Raw genomic sequence first — 22,200 nt, forward strand, 5'->3', positions numbered from 1 at the left:
CTTCTAAAGCACCTCTTGGATGTAATTCAGTTGAAGTCAAACTCATGTGTAAATCACTCTCAGTCCTAAGCAGCTTTCACTATTATGTAAAACTGATAGGGGCTTCCAGCTGTTCCATGTCCAAATGGGATCAACCAATGCAGATTTTACTAAAAAATGAATAACTTGCAAGTATATGGGATTTAACTAACTACAAGTGAACCTGTATGTCTATGCTTGTGCTGACTTTCTTAGACAAATTCCTTCTCAGGAATATTCACTCTTAGGAATCAAACCTTAATACTACCCTAACACTGGGGTTGTCAACCCATTCAGAATATTATTTATGAGTACCTACTGAAGATGAATAATTGTACTAATTACTTATTACTAATTAATTGAGAAGCAGCGTGGCTCAGTGGAAAGAGCCCGGGCTTGGGAGTCAGAGGTCATGGGCTCTAATTCTGACTCTGCCACTTATCAGCTGTGTGACTTTGGGCAAGTCACTCAGCTTCTTTGGGCCTCAGTTACCTCATCTGTAAAATGGGGTTGAAGGCTGTGAGCCCCACATGTGACAACCTTATTACCTTGTATCTCCCTCAGCGCTTACAACAGTGATTGGCACATAGTAAGCGCTTAACAAATACCATTATTATTATTATTATTATTATTATTATTATTATTAAATCCATGATAGTGCCTTGGAAATTAACTATGTAATGATAGGCTAGTCCTTTGATTTCAAAATGATACTATAAATGGTAAAAACTGAGAAGACAGATATAAAGTGCACCATATAGTTTCCAACCCCCGTTGTTGGGCAGGGATTGTCTCCATCTGTTGCCAAATTGTATTTTCCAAGCACTTAGTACAGTGCTCTGCACACAGTCAGTGCTCAATAAATATGACTGAATGAAAGAAGCAGAGACTTTCACTGTGAGATAGTCATAAGAAACCAGCAGGCTTCTTCCACTGGGAAGCAGCTTGGCCCAGTGGAAAGAATATGGGCTTGGGAGTCAGAGGACCTAGGTGCAAATCCTTGCTCTGACACCTTTCTGCTATGGGACTTTCAGCTAGTCACTTAACTTCTCTGTGCCTCAGTTTCCTCATCTGTAAAAATGAGGATTAAGACTGGATTGAGTCTAACCTGATTACCTTATATCTGCCCAAGTGCTTAGAACAGTGCCTGGCACACAGTAAGTGTTTAACAAATATCATAAGAAAAGTATCTGTCTGCCTGGTAATCAAGAGATTTAGGGACTTTTACTTACCCAAGAATAATGAAAAAGCAAAAAGATTCCAAGTTCAGCTGAGATATTGGACAAAAGATGAAGCTTCAAAAGAATGCTAAGACTATAAGTCAGAGTTAATATTTCAGAAATCTAACAGATTCCTTCATTAGAGCTTGAATAGTGATTTCAATAGGAATCATGGACATAACTGCTGGAGATTAATGAACTGGATTAAATTTATCCAATCAAATGTGACTATGAGTATTATAGGTCAGTTCACCAGCAAACCTTCTGTCAAATTTGTGAGCATAAAATAATAGATTCAGTAATGAAGAGAGTATTTGCAAAAGATTCAACCCCAATGTGGCATTTATTAAATTAGGGATGCACACTTTAGACAATGAGAAGCTCACCTGTGGATTTACTATTTGACAGAAAAGTCAGAATTGGACTTTCAACACATTTGGAAAAGAAACCTGTCATGGAGAGAGCAGTTCTTAGAAATAAGATGACAAGGAAGTGGAAAAGAAAAGCAATGGGGTGGGAGATATTTTAATTACCTAAAACAAAGAAGGTGGGAAAGTTGGGTTTTTTAGTGGAAACTAATGGAAGGTGAGGGCTTTGTTGCAGTGGAAACAGTGCAGAAGTGGTTACTGGCTAAAATAGAGAATGGACAGTTGTAGAGAAGGAAGAGGAAATATTTACTGTCCCTGCTAGCTGAGAATAATGAACAGATGGAGGCAACTGAGTTTTGGGGAAAATTGGCTATGTGGAAGATAGACTAGGATAAACTGAAATGCAGTAGTAATACTTGTTATAGTATTAAGTGCCTGAGCACAGAGCACTGTACTAAGGGTTGGGAAAAACACATGGCTGAGAATTAGACACAGTCCCAGCCCACTAGGGATTCATACTCTGAAAATAAAGGGGGAGGAAAGAGGGTTGGCAACAGATACATAAGGAAAAATGAACTAATAAAAGCACAAAACTAAGCTAAAGGACAAAGTTAAATTTGAAAAATGAAACAGAAAGAGCAGTAGAGAATGGTGGCTAGAATTGCAGAGCTTTAAGCTCCTCACAGCTCGGAGTCCAGTAATCCCATTGCTAAACTGTTTCCCCACTCCTCAAGAACTTCTAGTGGTTGCCCATCCACCTCCACATCAGACAGAAACTCCTCACCATTAGAATTACAGCACTCAATCACCTTGCCCCTCCTACCTCACTTCTCTACTCTCCTACTAGCCCGCACACTTGGCTTTTCTATTGCCAACCTGCTCACTGTACCTCGATCTTATCTATCTTGTCACCACCTCTCACGCACGTCCTGCCTCTGGCCTGGACCGCCTTCTCTCTTCATATCCTACAGACAATTACTCTCCCCTCCTTCAAAGCCTTACTGATGGCACATCTTCTCCAAGAGGCCTTCCCTGACTAAACCCTCATTTCCTTTTTCTCCACTCCCATCTGTGTCAACCCTGACTTGCTCCCTTTATTCACTCTTCCCCCAACCCAGATAAATTCCATTCCTGTAATTTATTTATTTATATTAATGTCTGTCTCCCTCTCTAGACTGTAAACTTGTTGTGCACAGGGAATATGTCTACCAATTCTTTTATATTATACTCTCACAAGTGCTTAGTACAGTGCTCTGCCCACAGTAAGCTCTCAATAAATTTGACAGTTTGATTGATTAGAGAAGCAGCGTGGCTCAGTGGAAAGAGGCTAGGCTTGGGAGTCAGAGGTTGTGAGTTCTAATCCCAGCTCCACCACTTGTCAGCTGTGTGACCTTGGGCAAGTCACTTCACTTCTCTGGGCCCCAGTGACCTCATCTGTAAATTGGGGATGAAGACTGGGAGCCCCATGTGGGACAACCTGATTACCTTGTATCCCCCCCAGCGCTTAGAACAGTGCTTGGCACATAGTAAGCACTTAACAAATACCATCATTATTATTATTACTGACACAGAAACTGCCACAGCCACAGCCTTCCCAATGTCCGCATTCTATCCTGTATGAGACCACGTATTACCGCTGCTCAAGTCCTTTCTCTGCTGCTGGCCCAGGACAGGTTGGGAGTGAGGCCACAGGTAGACATGGAGGAAAGTTGCGGTGAGGATTCTGGGTGAGGATTCTCAGCTGCCTTTGACACTGTGGACCACCCCCTTCTCCTCAACACGTTATCTGACCTTGGCTTCACAGACTCCGTCCTCTCCTGGTTCTCCTCTTATCTCTCCGGTCGTTCTTTCTCAGTCTCTTTTGCAGGCTCCTCCTCCCCCTCCCATCCTCTTACTGTGGGGGTTCCCCAAGGTTCAGTGCTTGGTCCCCTTCTGTTCTCAATCTACACTCACTCCCTTGGTGACCTCATTCGCTCCCACGGCTTCAACTATCATCTCTACGCTGATGACACCCAGATCTACATCTCTGCCCCTGCTCTCTCCCCCTCCCTCCAGGCTCGCATCTCCTCCTGCCTTCAGGACATCTCCATCTGGATGTCCGCCCGCCACCTAAAGCTCAACATGTCGAAGACTGAGCTCCTTGTCTTCCCTCCCAAACCTTGTCCTCTCCCTGACTTTCCCATCTCTGTTGACGGCACTACCATCCTTTCCGTCTCACAAGCCCGCAACCTTGGTGTCATCCTCGACTCTGCTCTCTCATTCACCCCTCACATCCAAGCCGTCACCAAAACCTGCCGGTCTCAGCTCCGCAACATTGCCAAGATCCGCCCTTTCCTCTCCATCCAAACCGCTACCCTGCTAATTCAAGCTCTCATCCTATCCCGTCTGGACTACTGCACTAGCCTTCTCTCTGATCTCCCATCCTCGTGTCTCTCTCCACTTCAATCCATACTTCATGCTGCTGCCCAGATTATCTTTGTCCAGAAACGCTCTGGACATATTACTCCCCTCCTCAAAACCCTCCAATGGCTACCGATCAATCTGCGCATCAGGCAGAAACTCCTCACCCTGGGCTTCAAGGCTCTCCATCACCTGGCCCCCTCCTACCTCACCTCCCTTCTCTCCTTCTACTGCCCAGCCCGCACCCTCCGCTCCTCCACCACTAATCTCCTCACTGTACCTCCCTCTCGCCTGTCCCGCCATCGACCCCCGGCCCACGTCATCCCCTGGGCCTGGAATGCCCTCCCTCTGCCCATCTGCCAAGCTAGCTCTCTTCCTCCCTTCAAGGCCCTGCTGAGAGCTCACCTCCTCCAGGAGGCCTTCCCAGACTGAGCCCCTTCTTTCCTCTCCCCCTCGTCCCCCTCTCCATCCCCCTGTCTTACCTCCTTCCCTTCCCCACAGCACCTGTATATACGTATATATGGTTGTACATATTTATTACTCTATTTATTTATTTATTTATTTATTTTACTTGTACATTTCTATCCTACTTATTTTATTTTGTTGGTATGTTTGGTTCTGTTCTCTGTCTCCCCCTTTTAGACTGTGAGCCCACTGTTGGGTAGGGACTGTCTCTATGTGATGCCAATTTGTACTTCCCAAGCGCTTAGTACAGTGCTCTGCACATAGTAAGCGCTCAATAAATGCGATTGATTGATTGATTGATTGATGTAGAACTAGGGTGCACACTGCCACTGCAGGCAAAATATGAAGAATAACGCCAACACTGAGGAAGAGAAATACAGGGAAAGGCAACTAGAAAGCGAACAGAGTCCGAAAATTGAATCAAAACTGAAGTACTTGAATCATATGTTACGGTTAGAATAAAAAGTGATAGTATTTTGGTTATTAAGAAAGGTGTTAGCATAGTATGATGTAGGGGAGTTGGGAATGAGTGAGGAGAGCTCCTCACTCGTACAGGGTTCCATCTTTCATAAACTTGCAGACTCTGGACTGCTTGTCAGTCAGTGAAGAGTCATAGTACCCAGAACCCCAGGGGAGGGGAAATGAAAGGGATTTCAGCCTACTCACCTGTTGATCCAAAAGTGTATGGTTTAATACCCAAATCACTGAGGCGTAAAATAACTCCTGAGCTGTACAGCTGCCGGAGGCAAGAACATATTGAAAAGTTTATGGGAGACAGCCAAAAAACATTTCACATCCTGTTTGATTTACTGAGTATTTTGACTGGAAGTGCAGAAATGCCATAAATAGTGGGTGGTGATTTACAGCCTAACAGCATAAGCAAGTCCTGTAATTCAGATCCAGGTGACGGGAAACCTGATGGATCCTTGCTGCTCTAACATGACCAGAATTGACATTTTCTTCCCACTTGGATGTTCTGAGCCATGAAGACTGTAAACAGAGATCATTTGACCACACACATGACATCCCACTTATCTTGCCCTTTCTCAGAGCTGTTAGAAGTGGAATAAAGCACCAGATCAGCTGTTGAACTGCATGGTCTACTTCTATGAGGACTTATCATCAGTTATCAATCTTCTTGCTTTCCAGTTTAAAAACATCCTAGTAAACAAAAATGAGAGTGTTTAATTAACCCACTAATGATGTTCCTTAGCCATCAATCAAGTAATAACATTTACTGAACATCTATTGTGTGCAAAGCATTGTTCTAAATACTTAGGTGAGTACAGTACAAATTAGTATTCATAATCCCTGACATCAAGGAGCTTGCAGTGGAGCCAGAGAGATAGATTCTTAAATAAATTGGGTAGAAAAAAGTAATAAAGTATGTAAGATAGATACCAGTGCCTTGGGGAGGTTATAAGTACTTGAAGTACTTAAGTGGATCAGAAGGGCAGAAGTTGCAGTTGAAGAATATGAAACCAGAGATAAGTGGTTTATTTCTCTTCAGCTAAACTATACCTGAGGTATAAAGCAACTGGAGTGGGTTAAGTTGCTCATTAATTTTGGAATGATCTCAGATAAAACCCTATTTCCCAGCCTTTTCCTCAAACCCAAATCATGGTCTACCACATGGCATTTGACTGCAGTTAATCAAATCCTCACCTTGATCCTGACAGTCTGAAACCTTGTGGACTGTAAATATTTACCTGCAAACCTTGTCTGTTGTATTTCATCTGTGAGATTTTCCCATCTGGGTAATGAATGAAATCCTGACTTTGTCCTTGTTAGGTGAGGGAATCTGGCTCAGCTACGGTAGCTAAGACCTCCACAGATCTCAATTGGATCTTGAGTGGAGTTCCTAACTCCCTATCTTCCTTAAATACAGGGTGGCAAATTTGATCGTTGTTTATGGTTACATCCCAAAGAGGCCTCAATTTCGATCTCCTGAGGAAAGAGCCTTGATGGAGTCTAATAAATCCTTAGCTGACCTAAAAACTTCATAGCTTCCACTTCCTCCTCATCATCCTCTTCCTTCTCCACTTCTATCTTCTCTTCCTCCTCCTTCTGCTCTTCAAACCCTTTTTTTAACCAGAGCTGTAAATATGAGCAAAATTTACTATCCCTTCTCCAATAGACCATGACTACTCCCAAGAGCCCCCGGCCTATTGAACTCAGCACTTCGACATGAGCCCTAAGCCCTTGGAAGAAGCGTATGATGGATGTCCTTCTAGCTATCCAGGGTACTGGAAAGCAGAGAGCTCACTAAAAGTAGACTACCAGAGAGAGAAAGAGACAAAATAAAGTGTCCAGATAATCCCAAAGTTGGATAACCAGTCCCTGGGTGATTGAGAGTCAGCACCCCATGTTTCACATGGATTTCAGGTTACCTGACTCACTAAATTGATCGTTTTTGGAGAGGGCCCGGAGTGGTGTTTTCCTAGAGTGCTGTTCTCATACAGAAAGGTATTAAAGTGCATAATAAAGGGCAGAGCAGGTATGTGTGACCAATGATGGAGGAGGAAGGGAGGTATGGTGAGGATTTGAGAGATTCGTCAGGGAAGGCTTCCTGGAGCAGATATAATTTTAGTAGGGCTTTGAAGATCAGGAGAGGTGTAGTCTGTGATATGAAGGTAGAGAGAGTTCTACACAGGAAGGAGAGTGAGGGCAAAAGATGAAAAGAGGAAGAGATGAGATAAGGAACATTGAGTAGGTTGGTGTTAGAGGAAGGAAGTGTGCAAACTATGTTGTGGTGAGAGAGGAGGGAGAAAACAGATTGAATGCCCTGAAGCTGATGATGCGTTTCTGTTTGATGTGGAGATGGATAGGCAGCCATTGGAAGGTTATGAGGGGTAGGGGGTCAGGTACAAATTTTTTTTTAGAAAATGATATAGGCAGTAGAGTGAAGTATGGATTGGAGAGAGGAGATCAACAAGGAGGTGGATGTGGTAGTTGAGGTGAGAAATGACTAAGCACTTTGACCTATGTGGTAGCAGTTTGGATGGAGCGGAAGGAGCTGATTCTAGAGAGCTTGTGAAGGTGGAACCAACGAGATTTGGTGAATGGCTGAATTGCTGAATGGCTGAAAGAGATTAATCAAAAGTTATGGACTCAAGAGATAAGGGGGATGGTTGTACTGTCAGCGGTGATGGGAAACTTGGGGAGATTAGAGAGTTTTGATGGGAAGATGAGGATTTTAGTATAGGATATGTTAAGTTCGAAGTGTCAGTGAGATATCCCTGTGTTGGCTGGAGATTCCCTGAAGGCATGAGAAAATTTGGGATTGCAGAGAGAAAGAGAAAGTAGAAAGGTAGATTTGGGAGTCATGCCTGTAGAGATGATACTTGAAGCCACAGGAATGAATGAATTCTCCATGAGAGCAGGTTTAGGTGGAGAATAGAAAGACCCCGGAACTGAGTCTGGAGGAATTCCCAACTTTAGGAGGTGGGAGATAGAGGAGGAGCCTGAGAAGGAGTGGCCAGAGAGGTAAGAGGAGAATCATGAGATGCAGCACGTCCTAGTCGGGTAGTGAGATAGAGCATAGGCCTGGGAGTTAGAAGGGCTCGGGTTCTAATCCCAGCACTGCCACTTGTCTGCTGTATGACCTAAGGCAAGTCACTTAACTTTTCTGTGCCTCAGGTACCTGATCTGTAAAATGGGGATTAAGGCTGTGAGCCCCATGGACTTTGAGCCCCATGTGGGAGATGGCTGCGTCCAACCATTAGCTTGTATCTACCCCAGTGCTTAGTGAAGTGTCTAGCACATAGTAAGCACTTAAAAAATACCATAACACCCCACCACCCAAAAACAAGAGAACAGTGTCAGTGAAGCCAAGGTTAAATAATGTTTCCAGGAGAAGAGAGTTGTCCACACTGTCAAAGGCTCTTGCTGAGCAGTCAAGGAGTAAGATGAGGTGCCGTCTGTTGGATTTCCAAAGGAAGAGGTCACTGGTGACCTTGGAGAGAGCAGTTTGTATTGCCAATGCTGCTTCACTCAGCACCTCTTTCTAAGCACCAGGGTTTTTCCAGCTGGGAAAGCAGTGTGATGAGATGACAAGACATTGCTATTGAAATGCACATGGGATATTCACTCCGGTGCTTATGACAAGGGTGAGAACTCTGCAGATGATTGTGAACATTGCACTGATGAGGCTTGCGGTATGACAAGTTTGTTAATATTATCAGAAAGACTGGGAATCATAAGTGGAAGTGAAATTCCTATGGGAAAACACTTCAGAGTTATTTAAAGATTATTTTTCTTGCTTGGCAAACTAAAAGTTGATGTTAGCACTTTGGTTCTGGATATTCCCCCTTACACTTATCTAACAGATGTGGAATTAATTAGATTTTTTTCAAGGGGATCAACAAATTCAGTTGACGATGTTAGGCATTTTTGGTCTTCCATTTCACGGGTCTCAAGAACTACTTGTGAGAACTATTAAACAGTGGTAGATTCTTATCTCCAATAATTATTGGTGCCCAGTAGAGTTAGAAATATTATTTATTTATTATGGGTATTTGTGGTCCTCCTACCTAGGTGTTTGAGAATATACCAAGAAAAAGTTAATTCAATAGAGTCCTTGCCCACAAGGAATTTACAGTCTATTTTGGTCATGGTTGGGGCTGGGGGACACAGAAAATGGTAATTATTAAATGATGGTGATTCTTTACTTTGGAAGTTACCATTTTAGATGATCAATTATCATCCTACATAAAGTGTACATCAGAAGACCTAGACATAATGTCTTGTAATTACCTCATGCAATTTCCTAATGAAATTTTGATAACTTAGGTACTGGAAGAATTCAGCCTGATCCCTATTGCTTTCCTCAGCTTATATTGCAACAGCATGCTTCCTATAAGGCAAGCTGCTTTTGCATGTCCGTCTATGAGAAAATGTAAACACGTCTCCCAATGGGGGTTTGGGGAAGACGTAATTAAATGGAACAGTGTCATGGAGTGTGCCGGCAGGATGGCTTGATGAAGTAAGAAGATAATGAAATAACTTTGAACAAAATGTCCGGACTTAATTTGGTTTACAAATGTGAAAGATGTTAAGCTCTTTAGGATTCGGTTCCATTGAGCCCTCCTGCCCATATTTTTTTTTAATGTGTCCAAGAGGTTTTCGACATTTCCTTTGTATTATATGGACAAGCGATTGAATATAAATATTTTTACTGGTTCAGTTCGAATAAAGAATGTAGGGTGTCCTAGGGTGCAAAAACTGTTGCCCAAAAAGAAGCAGCAGTTTTATTAGATAAGAAGCCCCCCATCTGATTTCATTCATTTTCTCTCCTGAGTGCTGCTGATAGGGGGTATGAAGTGGAGAAGATTTGTGGAGTTGAAAAGTGTGACGGTTTACTTACAAGGTTGATTTCTTACTCTGTTAATCTCTTAGTGGACCACTAAGACTCTGAAATTCTACTCCCTTATTGAATTTCTGTATGGTCTCTTTGTGGGAACAAAAGAAAATGGCAGAAGTTTGTGGCAGGAAACTTATTTAATAATAATAATTATGGTATTTGTTAATAAGAATAACGATGGTATTTGTGAAGCACTTCTTATATGCCAAGCACTGAATAATTATGGTATTTGTTAAGAGATTACTGTGTGCCAAGCACTGTTCTAAACTCTGGGGTAGATATAAGGTAATCAGTTTGTCCCACGTGGGGCTCACAGTCTTAATCCCCATTTTACAGTGGAGGTAACTGAGGTACAGAGACATTTAAACGGCTTGCCCAAGGTCACATTGCCGACAAGTGGCAGAGCAGAGATTAGAACCCACATCCTCTGACTCCCAAGCCCGTGCTCTTCCCACTGAGCCACGCTGCTTCTCACACAAATAATAATAATAATAATGATGGTATTTGTTAAGCACTTACTATGTGCAAAGCACTGTTCTAAGCGCTGGGGAGGGTACAAGGTGATCAGGCTGTCCCACTGGGGGCTTACAGTTTTAATCCCCATTTTACAGATGAGGTAACTGAGGCACAGAGAAGTTAAGTGACTTGCCTAAAGTCACACAGCTGACAGTTGGCGGAGCTGGGATTTGAACCCATGACCTCTGACTCCAAAGCCCATGCTCTTTCCACTGAGCCACACTGCTTCTCCGCAAATACCACAATTATTATTACATCCATGTGAATAGGAGCAGTCTCTAAAGTTATCTATGCCTCAGTTTCCTCATTGGAATTTAGGGGGTTAAAAACATGTTCTCCCTCCTTCTTAGACTGTGAGTCCCACGTGAGACAGAGTCTGTGCCTGCTCTGACTGTATTTACCTCAGTCCTTAGCACTTTACCTGGTACGTAATATTTGCTTAACAAATACCACAATTAATATTGATATTAGTAGTAATATTATTAGTATCAGCATTATTGTTGTGAGGAGGAGGAGGAGAAGGGTAGGAGGAGGAGGGGGAGCGTAGCCAGGTTCATCCATAGGGGAATGAGGGGAGCAGGAGAAGAACCCCATTGTGAAGGTAATGATTTGAAGAAATGGTGGTTTAAAGAGCAGGAATGCTTGCCTTAAACATTCACTACCTTTGAAACTCTGGAGCCACTGGTTCTGCACTGAGCAGATCTGCTGCTTGCAAGGAAGGGTGGGATTCTTATAATAATTAATAATAACTGTAGTATTTGTTAAGCACTTACTCTGGGCCATGCACTTTACTTAGCACTGGAGTCTTAGATACAAGATAATCAGTTCCCACAAGGAATTTACAAGAGAGAGAGAGAGAGAGAGAGAGAGAGAGAAAACATATAGGGTCAGGACGAAGGCAACCGCCCCAGTTTGTCCTGCCCTTGAGATAGTAGTCATATGCAGGGCACCCCAGTGGCACAAAGGGCCACTAGAGATATCCCTAGAGAACTATCTAGGAAAATGCTCAGCTCTCTTCTCATCTGGAAAGTCTCAGCTAGTATTGTTAGAGCATTATATGATGTTAACTGTGACCTGTCTTTGAATTATGCTACTCTGACAGCATCTTATCCAACCTAGCATGGTTAGACAAGGAAATATGCAAGCAGTCCACAGACTAATGATGCAATTGAGTCCTCAGAACTGTATTTTAAACTCTTAAGTATTGTAAATTGGAATGAATTTTCTCCCAGGAACAATGTTAATAAATGGTAGCTTGGTTCATCACCCAAGGTTGGATTCCACATTTTTCCCCCAAAAATTATCCAGAATTGTGTATGTATTCAATTGTAAATACATAATATGGCTAAATTAATGTAATCATGCTGAGTCAAAGTTGTTCCATTGTAGGAAACTTACTGACTTATTTACTTACCTACAAACTTACTTACAGGGTTAAAATGAATGTGTCGACCCTCCCTGGTGACACCACCTGCCAGTCAAGTGATCTTCCCTCTTCACCTTCCCTTCCCTCAACTCTCCCTCTTGAATAAACAGTTCTCCTCTTCCCCATAACCTGCTGACTTTTAAAATTGTTTTCCCGTCTCTCTTTAGTTCCCCTGAGGCTCAACCACTACCCACAGCCCCAGAACTAGGGCCATGGAGAAAGCTAGTGTTGTTAAGTCAAAACTGATGTTTCATTCAGCTAAAAGGTGACATGAAAGACATGAAAGACATGAAAGACATGAAAAGACATGAAAGAGCATATTTCTGGGATCCAGGAGACCTGGTTTCTAATCCCAGCTTTGCCAAGGCTTAAAGTGTTTCCTTGGGTGATGCACTTTACCTCTCAGGTTATCAGTTTCCCAATCTGTAGGATGAGGATCAGATGTGAGCCCAATGTGGGACAGGGACTGTGACCAATCTGATAACCTTAGTATCTAATCTAGAGCTTAGCACATAGTAAGTGCTCAATGAATGCTATATTATTATTTTAATAATCAGTGTTTAATTTTAGAGATCAGGGGCATTCATCCCAATTCAAAACACCTTGAAAATTGCCTATATATTTCTATACATATTGTCCTAGTAAGAATAAAGTCATTCTCTCAAAGGACTATGAGCCCCAGCCTCAATCCCCTTTTCATTCATTCAATCATATTTATTGAGCGCTTACTGTGTGCAGAGCACTGTACTAAGCGCTTGGGAAATCCAAGTTGGCAACATCTAGAGACGGTCCCTACCCAACAGTGGGCTCACAGTCTAGAAGGGGGAGACAGACAACAAAACAAAACATATTAACAAAATAAAATAAATAGAATAAATATGGACAAGTAAAATAGATTAATAAATATGTACAAACATATATATATATATATATATACATATTATATATATATATATATACAGGTGCTGTGGGGAGGGGAAGGAGGGGAAGGAGGGAAGGAGGGGTGGATGGGGAAATGAAGGCTGGGAGCCCTACGTGGGACCACCTGATCACCTTGGAACCTCCCCAGCGCTTTGAACAGTGCTTGGCACATAGCAAACGCTTAACAAATGCCATTATTATTGATATTATCTCCATTTTACAAGTGAGAAAACTGTGGCACAGGTAAGTTCACTGACTTACCTAAGGTTACACAACAGGCTATGTGGTGGAACCTGGATTAGAACCAAGGTTCTCTTGACTCCCAGCCTCATGTTCTTTCCATTAAGTCATGCTGCTTTCTAGCCTCATGAAAGTGTGTGGCTGAATAGGCCAATGTGAACCTGATGCTTCCCCTGGCATTACTTGCAAGGAAGGAAATATCCTTGAAATAATGACTTTGTTCAAGCCTCTTTCTTAGTGTCCTGATCTTTATGAAGTCTTGCCCAAGGAGAGCATCCCCTCTGCTGATTTCTCCTGCCAGGTTCATCTGACGCCTGCCATTATCAGGCTCCCAACTGTCCACTTCTGGGTCTCATTGTTTCAGACTGTGCTTCATCAAGTCTTTAAATCATATTTTTTACCCTCAAGGCTTTCATGCATATAATATCGGCTCGGGATAGCCTGCTGTCATTCATGTCTCATCTAGGGGAGCTACGTTGCTTGAAGGTTACCTCAATTCTGATGTGCTGACTGCATTCCAGGATCTCACTGTGGAAAATCTTGTCCTGCCATTTGATATTATGTACAGTTTACAGATTTACTGCTTCAGAAGCTGGCTGCATTGTTTATTATAAGTCCAGGATTTACAGCCTTTTGGAAGGTTGGGCATGACAGGAGAACATGACCTTGGGGGAGTACAGTATATCAACAAACAGACACATTCCTGCCCACAGTGAGCTCACAGTCTAGAGGGGGAGATAGACATTAATATAAATAAATACAAAAATAGATAAATAAATTTGGACCCTGACAAAGCAATAGACAATTGAGTCAAAAAGGACAACAAGACTTTTGGGAGATGGACAATCAGAATGGGGTGGCAGTGGAGCCACCCAGTTGTAGTGTCCGACCTTCTATATTACTGTGAGAACTGGAGCTTTAAATCTGAAGCATCTTCATGAACAGTTTTGCTAAAGTCACCTACAAACCATATTCATGTATATTCACATATTTCCATATGTACACATATGAACATATGTAGCAAATGGCACTTTAGCTCATCATCTCATCAACTCAGTTTATCAGCAATAAAGCAACACTCTCAGGAGCTGCACAGTCTTATTGGGCAGGTACTGTATGGTGAACTGGAATAGCCAGGTAGAATAAATGCTTCTAAAATACAGTTAAGCTCAGTCCCAGACAATGTGAAACAGCAGCAAATGGCTGGGAGACAGCAACAGCAGACAGACCAGCCTAATGTGCAGCAATAATGAGAAGACTTGGCCTCCTTGATCTGAGTCTTAGGAAAGATTAGGATAACAAGGAAGAGTCTTAAAAACAATGACAGGCCCTGAAAGCAACAGAGGCATCAGAGGGCTCACTTTATGTGCTCACAGCAGGGAATGGACTATCAATTAGACAATGGATAGAATTCAACCATCTGTATTGTCTTTTTTAGGAAATTCATTCATTCATTCAATCGTATTTACTGAGCGCTTACTGTGTGCAGAGCACTGCATTAAGCGCTTGGAAACTACAATTCGGTGACAAATAGAGACAACTCCTACCTTGTGGGCTCACAGTCTGGGTAAAGGACAGATTTCTCTCCAAATAGAAACACACACACACACACACACACACACACACACACACACACACACACACACACATCCTATATAATCCTAAAATCCCGATTGTAATAGTAAAATTCAAGAGACTTTCTTTAGGAATGGAAATCTTTGATTTTTTGCAACCTGATTTGTACAGAAAAAGAGAGATGCAGTCCCCTAGTCTGCTGCTTATTGATGTTAATTTTGCTCTTACTTTCCCTTGTGCAAAGTCTGATGGAATGGGTGCCCCCTAGATTTACTCTATTCCATAATGATTGTGGATGATGGGTTTTTCATCAAACATTGCATGCTAAGTATTTCTAGAACAGTTTACATTATCAGTCAGCTGTACAAGTCCATATTAGATGTTCTGAATATTATGTAGGCCAGTACCCATTTACTAGCCAAATGTGAGTCAGAGTATCTGACCCCTAGTCCTGTGGTTAATTTGCAAGTCCCATTCTGTTCCAGTAGAACTCCATTGATAACTCCCTCAACTCTGTTACTACTGCTCAAATTTTCAATAGAAAATTGTACAACTTCTGTTTTAATGCAGGACTGCTATTGAAGATTAATTTGTGATATCATCCAGTTAGTCTTCACACTTTTTATTTTGAGGCAACAAAACACATATAGATGACACTGAATTATTAAAATCCAGTAATACGTATTCTGTGAAAGATGCAGTTTGCAAATGAAATAATCTCATTTGTTACTATGTGTCAGCATCTTCCAAATTCCTTTCACCTCACGTCAGTTTCAGCATAGAGGTCTAAACTGTTTTAAGTATTTCATATAATTTTTCTTTTGAGAACTGCTTAATGCTTTTTCATTGTGATTTTCTTAAAATCGATCAATAAATCTGTAATCAATCACATCAGACATAATCCCTTTCCCATTTGGAGCTCACAGTCTAAAAAAAGAGGGAGAACAGGTATTTTATCCCCATTTTACAGGGATGGAACTGAGGCCCAGAAAGGTTAAGTAACTTGCTCAAAGTCACACGGCAGGTAAGCGGTAGAATCCAGACTCGATCCTGAGTTTCCTGACTCTTAGCCCTATGCTCTTTCCATTAGGGAAAGCAGCATGGTCTAGTGGATGGAGCACGGGCCTGGGAGATGGAAGGACCTGGGTTCTAATTCCGGCTCCACCAGTTGTCTGCTAGGTGATCTTGGGCAAGTCACTTTAATAATAATAATAATGATGATGATGATAGTATTTGTTAAGCGCTTGCTATGTGCCAAGCACTGTTCTAAACACTGGATTAGATACAAGGTAATCAGGTTGTCCCACGTGGGGCTCACAGTCTTAATGCCCATTTTACAGATGAGGTAACTGAGGCACAGAGAAGTGATTTACCCAAGGTCACACAGTACACAAGTGGCAGAGCAGTGATTAGAACCCATGACCTTCCAACTCCCAGGCCTGTGCTCAATCCATTACACCTCGCTGCTTACCTTACCTGTAAAATGATTAAGACTGTGAGCCCCATGTGGGACATGGACTGTGCCCAACCTCATTAGTGCTTGACACATAGTTAAGTGCTTTACAAATATCATCGCTATGATTTTAGGCCTGCTTAAGGTCACTGGTGGCTCCAATTTTCCAAGGGAAATTGTATTTTGGACACATGGTACTCAAGATGGTCTTCATGCTGGATAGACAACCCTGCTCACCCTGCCCCTGAGCCCTCCCAGAGACCCTAATGACTCCCTGGGGCCCTGATGTCAGCGGGAGTTTTGAGATTTTCCCCACACCCGACCTGTCTGGCACTGCCAGTGTTGGCCCAGTTGGGCAGCCCCAGACCAGTCCCCAGAGGTGGTAGGCCTCACACAGGTGAAGTTTAGGATGGAGGAGAGGAAGTTGGGGGTCAGCAGCAATACAGTCAGCCAGGTAGCCTTGCAAGACAAATAGGAGTCCCTTCTGAGAAAGCTTGCACTGGAAACTTGCCATCCAGGAAGCCATCAGCCAAACTGGCTCGTTCTAGTGAGCTGGGCTTTGTCAGACCACGTAGCCGCAAGGCCTGTTTTCTCACTCTGCATCTGGGAATAACTTTGGCTTTCAGCTTTTGCCCAGCCCAGTCCAGCCCAGCCCAGTGAATGAGAGATGAGCGCCCGAGTGGTGGATTTGGGTCTACTATTAGGATCCTATATTTCTTTCTCTTCCTGTAGGTTTTCTATATTAAAGTCTTCCACAGCAGCTCTCCCTGTCCTGCCCATAGGGATCCCACTCTTAAGGGGCACCTGCCTATATTGCCCATTGGCTCCTCAGTTGGGACAGAGGCTTCCGAGGTTAGGTAAAGTCACTCAGGACTGCCGGACTGGAGCTAAACAGACCCAGCAGGATGTAAGCGGAGGCTTCTCTGGAAGCAGGAGGGTGGGCCGCAGAAGGAAAGTGGGGACTTGGGGCAAGTCACATTATCCGCAACAATACTGTCTGCGTGTCTTAGTGAATGGGCATCCAATTTGTGCAGAGCACTGGGCTGGAAATCTAGTTTGGGAAGAGCACTATACTGAGTATCCTCTCGGGGCCGCACCTGGAGAGTTTCCAGTATTCTACCAGTCTCGACTAGGGGAGGGAGAGCCAAGCAGAGGCATACTCATTCCATTCCTAGCTTGGGCAGTGGCTAGTGAGTGGATGGTAATCTGCTACAAGTCAAAACTCCCCTATGCTGGGCAGCAGTGGAATGAGAGAGAGTCGAGGGCGGAGATTCAAATTTACTGCGCGGAAGTCAACTTCGTATTATTACCAAGAAAACTATACAGCACATAGTAAGCGCTTAATAAATGACATCATCATCATTATTATTATTATGGCTACACTACCAGAACAACTGCAGATGGAAAGATGTGTCCATGGTGTCGCTGTCGGTTGAAGACAACTCGATAGCATAAGACAAGAGAAAACTGTACTGAGTGCCTAGTTTGTACAAAGTGCTGTAATGTGGACCCATAGAGAGGAGAGCACTGAATGCTTTTAGATTACATTGCTACCTATCCTGTGTTATTGGGCTTAGAGGTTAGGTAGAAAAGTATCACAACCAGTATCTCCCTTTCTCACAAGCCCATGACTTTGGCATAGTCCTTGACTCATCTCTCTCTATCAACCCATACATTCAATCTCTCTCCAAATTCTATCAGCTCAACCTTCATAACATCACTAAAATCTGCCCTTTTCTCTCCATATAAACCACTTCTATGCAGATCTAAGCACTTAATATCTCATTTTTACTACTGCATCAGCCTCCTGACCTCTCTACCAAATCCAGCCCTTACTTCACTGCTGCTCAGATCACTTGGCTCAAAAAAATATTTAATCTATGTTTTCCCACTCCTCAAGAACCTCCAGTAGTTGCCCATCCACCTTCACATCAAACAGAAACTCCTTACCATTGGCTTTAAAGCACGCATTCAAAATCATCCTCACTGATTTTCCACTACAACCTAGTCCACCCACTTCCCTCTTTAATGTTAACCTACTTGCTGTATCTTGATCTCTTCTATCTCACAACCGACTGTTGCCCACATCCTCCCTCTAGCCTGCAACACTCTTCCACCTTCATACTTTACAGACCACGATTTTCCCCACCTTCAAAGCCTTATTAAAATCCCATCTCCTCCAAGAGGCCTTTCCTAACTCAGCCCTTGTTTCTCCTACTCCCTCTCCCTAATGTATTGCTTGTGCATTTGGTTCTTTTCTATTTATGTGATAATCATTTTCAATCAATAGTATTTTCAATCAATGGTATTTATTCAGCACTTACAATGGGCAGAACATTGTACTGCTTCAAGGCTCTCCATCACCTCGCCCCCTCCTACTTCCCCTCCCTCTCTCCTCCTACAGCCCAGCCCGCACCCTCTGTTCCTATGCCGCTACCTTCCTCACTGTTCCTCGTTCTTGCCCGTCCCGCCATCGATCCCTGTCCTGGAATGCCCTCCCTCCACAAATCCACCCAACTAGCTCTCTTCCTCCCTTCAAAGCCCTACTGAGAGCTCACCTCCTCCAGGAGGCCTTCCCAAACTGAGCCCCCTTTTTCCTATCCTCCTCCCCATCGCCCCCCCCACCCTACCTCCTTCCCGTCCCCACAGCACTTGTATATATTTGTACAGATTTATTACTCTATTTATTTTACTTGTACATATTTACTACTCTATTTTATTAATGATGTGCATATAGCTATAATTCTATTTATTCTGATGGTTTTGACACCTGTCTACATGTTTTGTTTTGTGGTCTGTCTCCCCCTTCTAGACTGTGAGCCCATTGTTGGGTACAGACTATCTCTATATGTTGCTGACTTGTACTTCCCCAGCATTTAGTACAGTGCTTTGCACACAGTAAGCACTCAATAAATACGATTGAATGTATGAATTGTACTAAACACTTGGGAGAGTACAGTACAACAGAATTAAGACACATTCCCTGCTCATGAGTTTACAGTCCAGAGGGGGACACAGACATTAATATGAGTAAATAAGTAATTCCACCCTGAAGCCCAGATCATTATGTACAAATCCAAAATTTATTTGAATGCCTGTCTCCCTTCCTAGACTGTAATCTCCTTTTGGGCAAGGAACACGTTTATCAACTCTGTTGTATCATACCCTCCTAAACTTTTAGTACAATGCTCTGCACACAGTAAACAGTTCAATACCACTGATAGATTGATCAATTGATCTGTGCCTTTAGACTACAGACTGCCTGTGGATTGGAATTATGTCTTCCAGCTGTTTTCTACTGTACTCTTCCAAGCACTTCATACAATCTTCTGTACACAGTAAGTGCTCAGTGAATACTGCTGATTGATTAATACAGCAGGCAAGAAGCAGAACCGGGACTAGAATTCAGGGCTCCGGACCCCCAGTTCCATGTTCTGTCCTCTAAGCCATGCCGCCTCCCCTGCAGCATGCCGGCAGGCAAACCCTGGAAAAAACTGTTGGGAGGTATGGATCCCTGGTGGGGAAATACAAAAGTGATTGCAGTCTTTTACCCATCACACAGCCCCAAACCACTGCAAGGCTCCTGGTGGATGGAACCTCGAAACAACAAAATGAACAAAATGATAAAGGTTCACTGATCTTACGTTCAGAGGATTTATATAGCCAACTTTTTTACATTTTCAGTATTTTGATACCAACAGCTTCATATCCGAATATTTGTTAGTGTGTCAGGAACTTGTTTTGGGGAACGATTTAGAGCAATGTCCCTCCCTGAGTCTCATCCTGAGTCCTATCACTTCTTGATCTCCTTCTCCAGCAATTTGCTCTGACTCAGTCGGTTTCCCCAGCTTCTCCTTCTTCTCCTGCCACTTGGGTCATGTGTTGGGCAACACAGACACACACCCTTGAGAGTTGGTTTCCCCTTTCGGCCTGTGGCTCAAGCATTTTATTTCATCTTAAAATAACGTGTGTAGATTTTTTCCCAATTATTCCTAATACATTAAGAAAAGGATCAGAAAGTGATTTTTAGGGTACATCCTAGGGAAGGGAGGGTTGAGCTTTTGGGATCTGACAAATGCCTCCTAGCAGAGCACAGTATGGGATGTCTATGGTGTACCTGACATCTACTTTATGTAGAGCTCCCATGAGAAGCCTAAAATCCAATGTTCCTGTTTTGTTTATCGGCATCTTTGCCTTTTATTTTTTTGCTTTATCAATCAATCGATTGTATTTATGGAGCACTTACTCTGCAATTTTCCTTTTGTAGCTGCACCCGTCCTTCTCCTGGCATTCTTAGAATATGAGCCCTTTGGTGGGTAGGGACCATGTCTGCATCTCATCCATGCAATTATTTTTGTTTTTTTACTTTTAATAGTATTTGTTAAATGCTCACTATGTGCCAGGCGCTGTATTAAGCACTGGGATAGATACAAGCTAATCAGGACACAGTCCATGTCCCCCATGGGGCTCAGTCTTAATCCCCATTTTACAGATGAGGTAACTGAGGCCCAGAGAAGTTCAGTCACTTGCCCAAGGTTGCACAGCAGAAAAGTGGCAGAACCAGGATTGGAACCTAAATCCTTCCGATTCCAAGACCTGTGCTCTATCCACCAAGCCACACTACTTCTTTCCCAATGCTCTGCACTTAGTCAGTGCTTAATTATTGCTATTGTTACCACTACCATCTGTTCTGAGCACCCACTGTATATGGAACAATATACTGAGCACTCCCAGTCCCAGGATTCAGGAACAGAAGGACAGCGCTTTCTCTTTATATTTGCTCTTTCTCTTCTGACCTCCATATATTTTGGTTACCCTGGACTATAGTGTGACATTCCAGGCCTGCTGGAAGTTTAAGTTAACATCACATATCTGAAATTCTCAATTTATTTCCCCATTCTTTCACTCCCTTCAACTGGAACTTTTATTAACAAACACCTCTTGGTTGTCAAAATTTTGTACATCAACCTTATGTCATGGAACAAAAGTAACTCCCCCATTAAACTGCAAGCTCCTGTGGGTACTTAGGACAGTTGGCGCTCAGTAAATACTATAACTACTACTGCTACTTGATGAAGGATAGCTCACAATGGGGACCTGTAAGTTTGGAACGCTGACAGTTTGGCTTGATTTCCCTAAGAAAACATAATTTTCCGTGAGCCTTGTAAGGACCCTGAGCAATATAATGCAATGAACAGAAACTGATGAAACAGTAGAAAACAGGCCTTCCTGGCATCACTTTCATGCTCCTTATGGGAAGAAAATCAAGAACATTTGATTCTTCTCTAGTTCATTATTGCAGATGCCTCTTCTAGCTGAAGAGCTCTCTTTGGGATGCTACTGCAATCCAGAGGATTTCATTTTTATTGAGCCTCTTCTTGAACACGGGAGCAATTCTTTCAGTGTTCAATCTTGAACAGAAAACAAAATGTAATTGCAACCATGTTTCATTTCTTTGAAACTATGGATTTTTTAGAGAAGCTAAATCGTCGGGACAGGATGTCTTTAAAATTGATGCTTTATCAATTAAAACCTTTAGTACAGCTGAACAAATTACTTTCTAAATGTTTTTCCCAAATAATTATCTAACTTGTCACTTCTCTGTGATAATAAATGGTCTCACAAAGATGAAGCTTAATGGTACCGGTCCCATACCTCACTGAAGAAGAAGCAGTGTGGGAATGTATTTTTGGTTAAACAATCCAAACTTCACTCCCATGCTAAAAAGGAATAATCCTGGTAGGCTTTAACGGGTCACTGCAGGGAGCACCCAGAAACTGATGTCTCTGCTGGGCTGTAGGAGCCGAGTAGATGGCTGCCCAGGACGTGATGTTTCCGTTCAGATGGGTGCGTGGACATGTCATGGGGTGAGGGGGATTGCTTTCCCTCCTAGTCATATTCACAAGAAGCCACACATGATAGCATGCGTTTATGTGCCAGGCTTAGGAAAGCCAACATGGATAGCTTTGCTAACAATGTGACCTAGATGGGAACTTGAAGTTTCCCTGGGAAGCTGGAAGTGCAAGGTGATTCCTGGGCTTTGGGATCAAGTATGCGATGGGCAGTGAGTGGAGAGTAATAATAATGATGATGATAATAGTAATAGTAGTAATAACAATAATAATTGTTTAGTACTATGTACCGAACACTGTACTAAGCTCCAGGGTAGATACCGGACAGCCATGCAGGATACAGTCCCTGTCCAACTGGGGGATCACAGTCTAAGGGGGAGGGAG

The 22,200-nt window shown here is 42.9% G+C and overlaps 1 protein-coding gene and 1 non-coding gene across 2 annotated transcripts in view; both read left to right on the forward strand.

Annotated features, from left to right (window-relative positions):
* IMMP2L (inner mitochondrial membrane peptidase subunit 2) overlaps positions 1-22,200 on the forward strand; it is an 893,637-nt gene that overhangs the window by 848,932 nt on the left and 22,505 nt on the right. The gene's annotated exons all lie outside the window — the stretch shown is intronic.
* On the forward strand, positions 17,044-17,181 carry LOC119933956. The gene has a single exon (XR_005452821.1). It is a non-coding gene; the product is annotated as a small nucleolar RNA SNORA7 (small nucleolar RNA).

Source organism: Tachyglossus aculeatus, chromosome 10, assembly GCF_015852505.1.
Source record: "Tachyglossus aculeatus isolate mTacAcu1 chromosome 10, mTacAcu1.pri, whole genome shotgun sequence".
NCBI classification, from domain to species: Eukaryota; Metazoa; Chordata; class Mammalia; order Monotremata; family Tachyglossidae; genus Tachyglossus; species Tachyglossus aculeatus.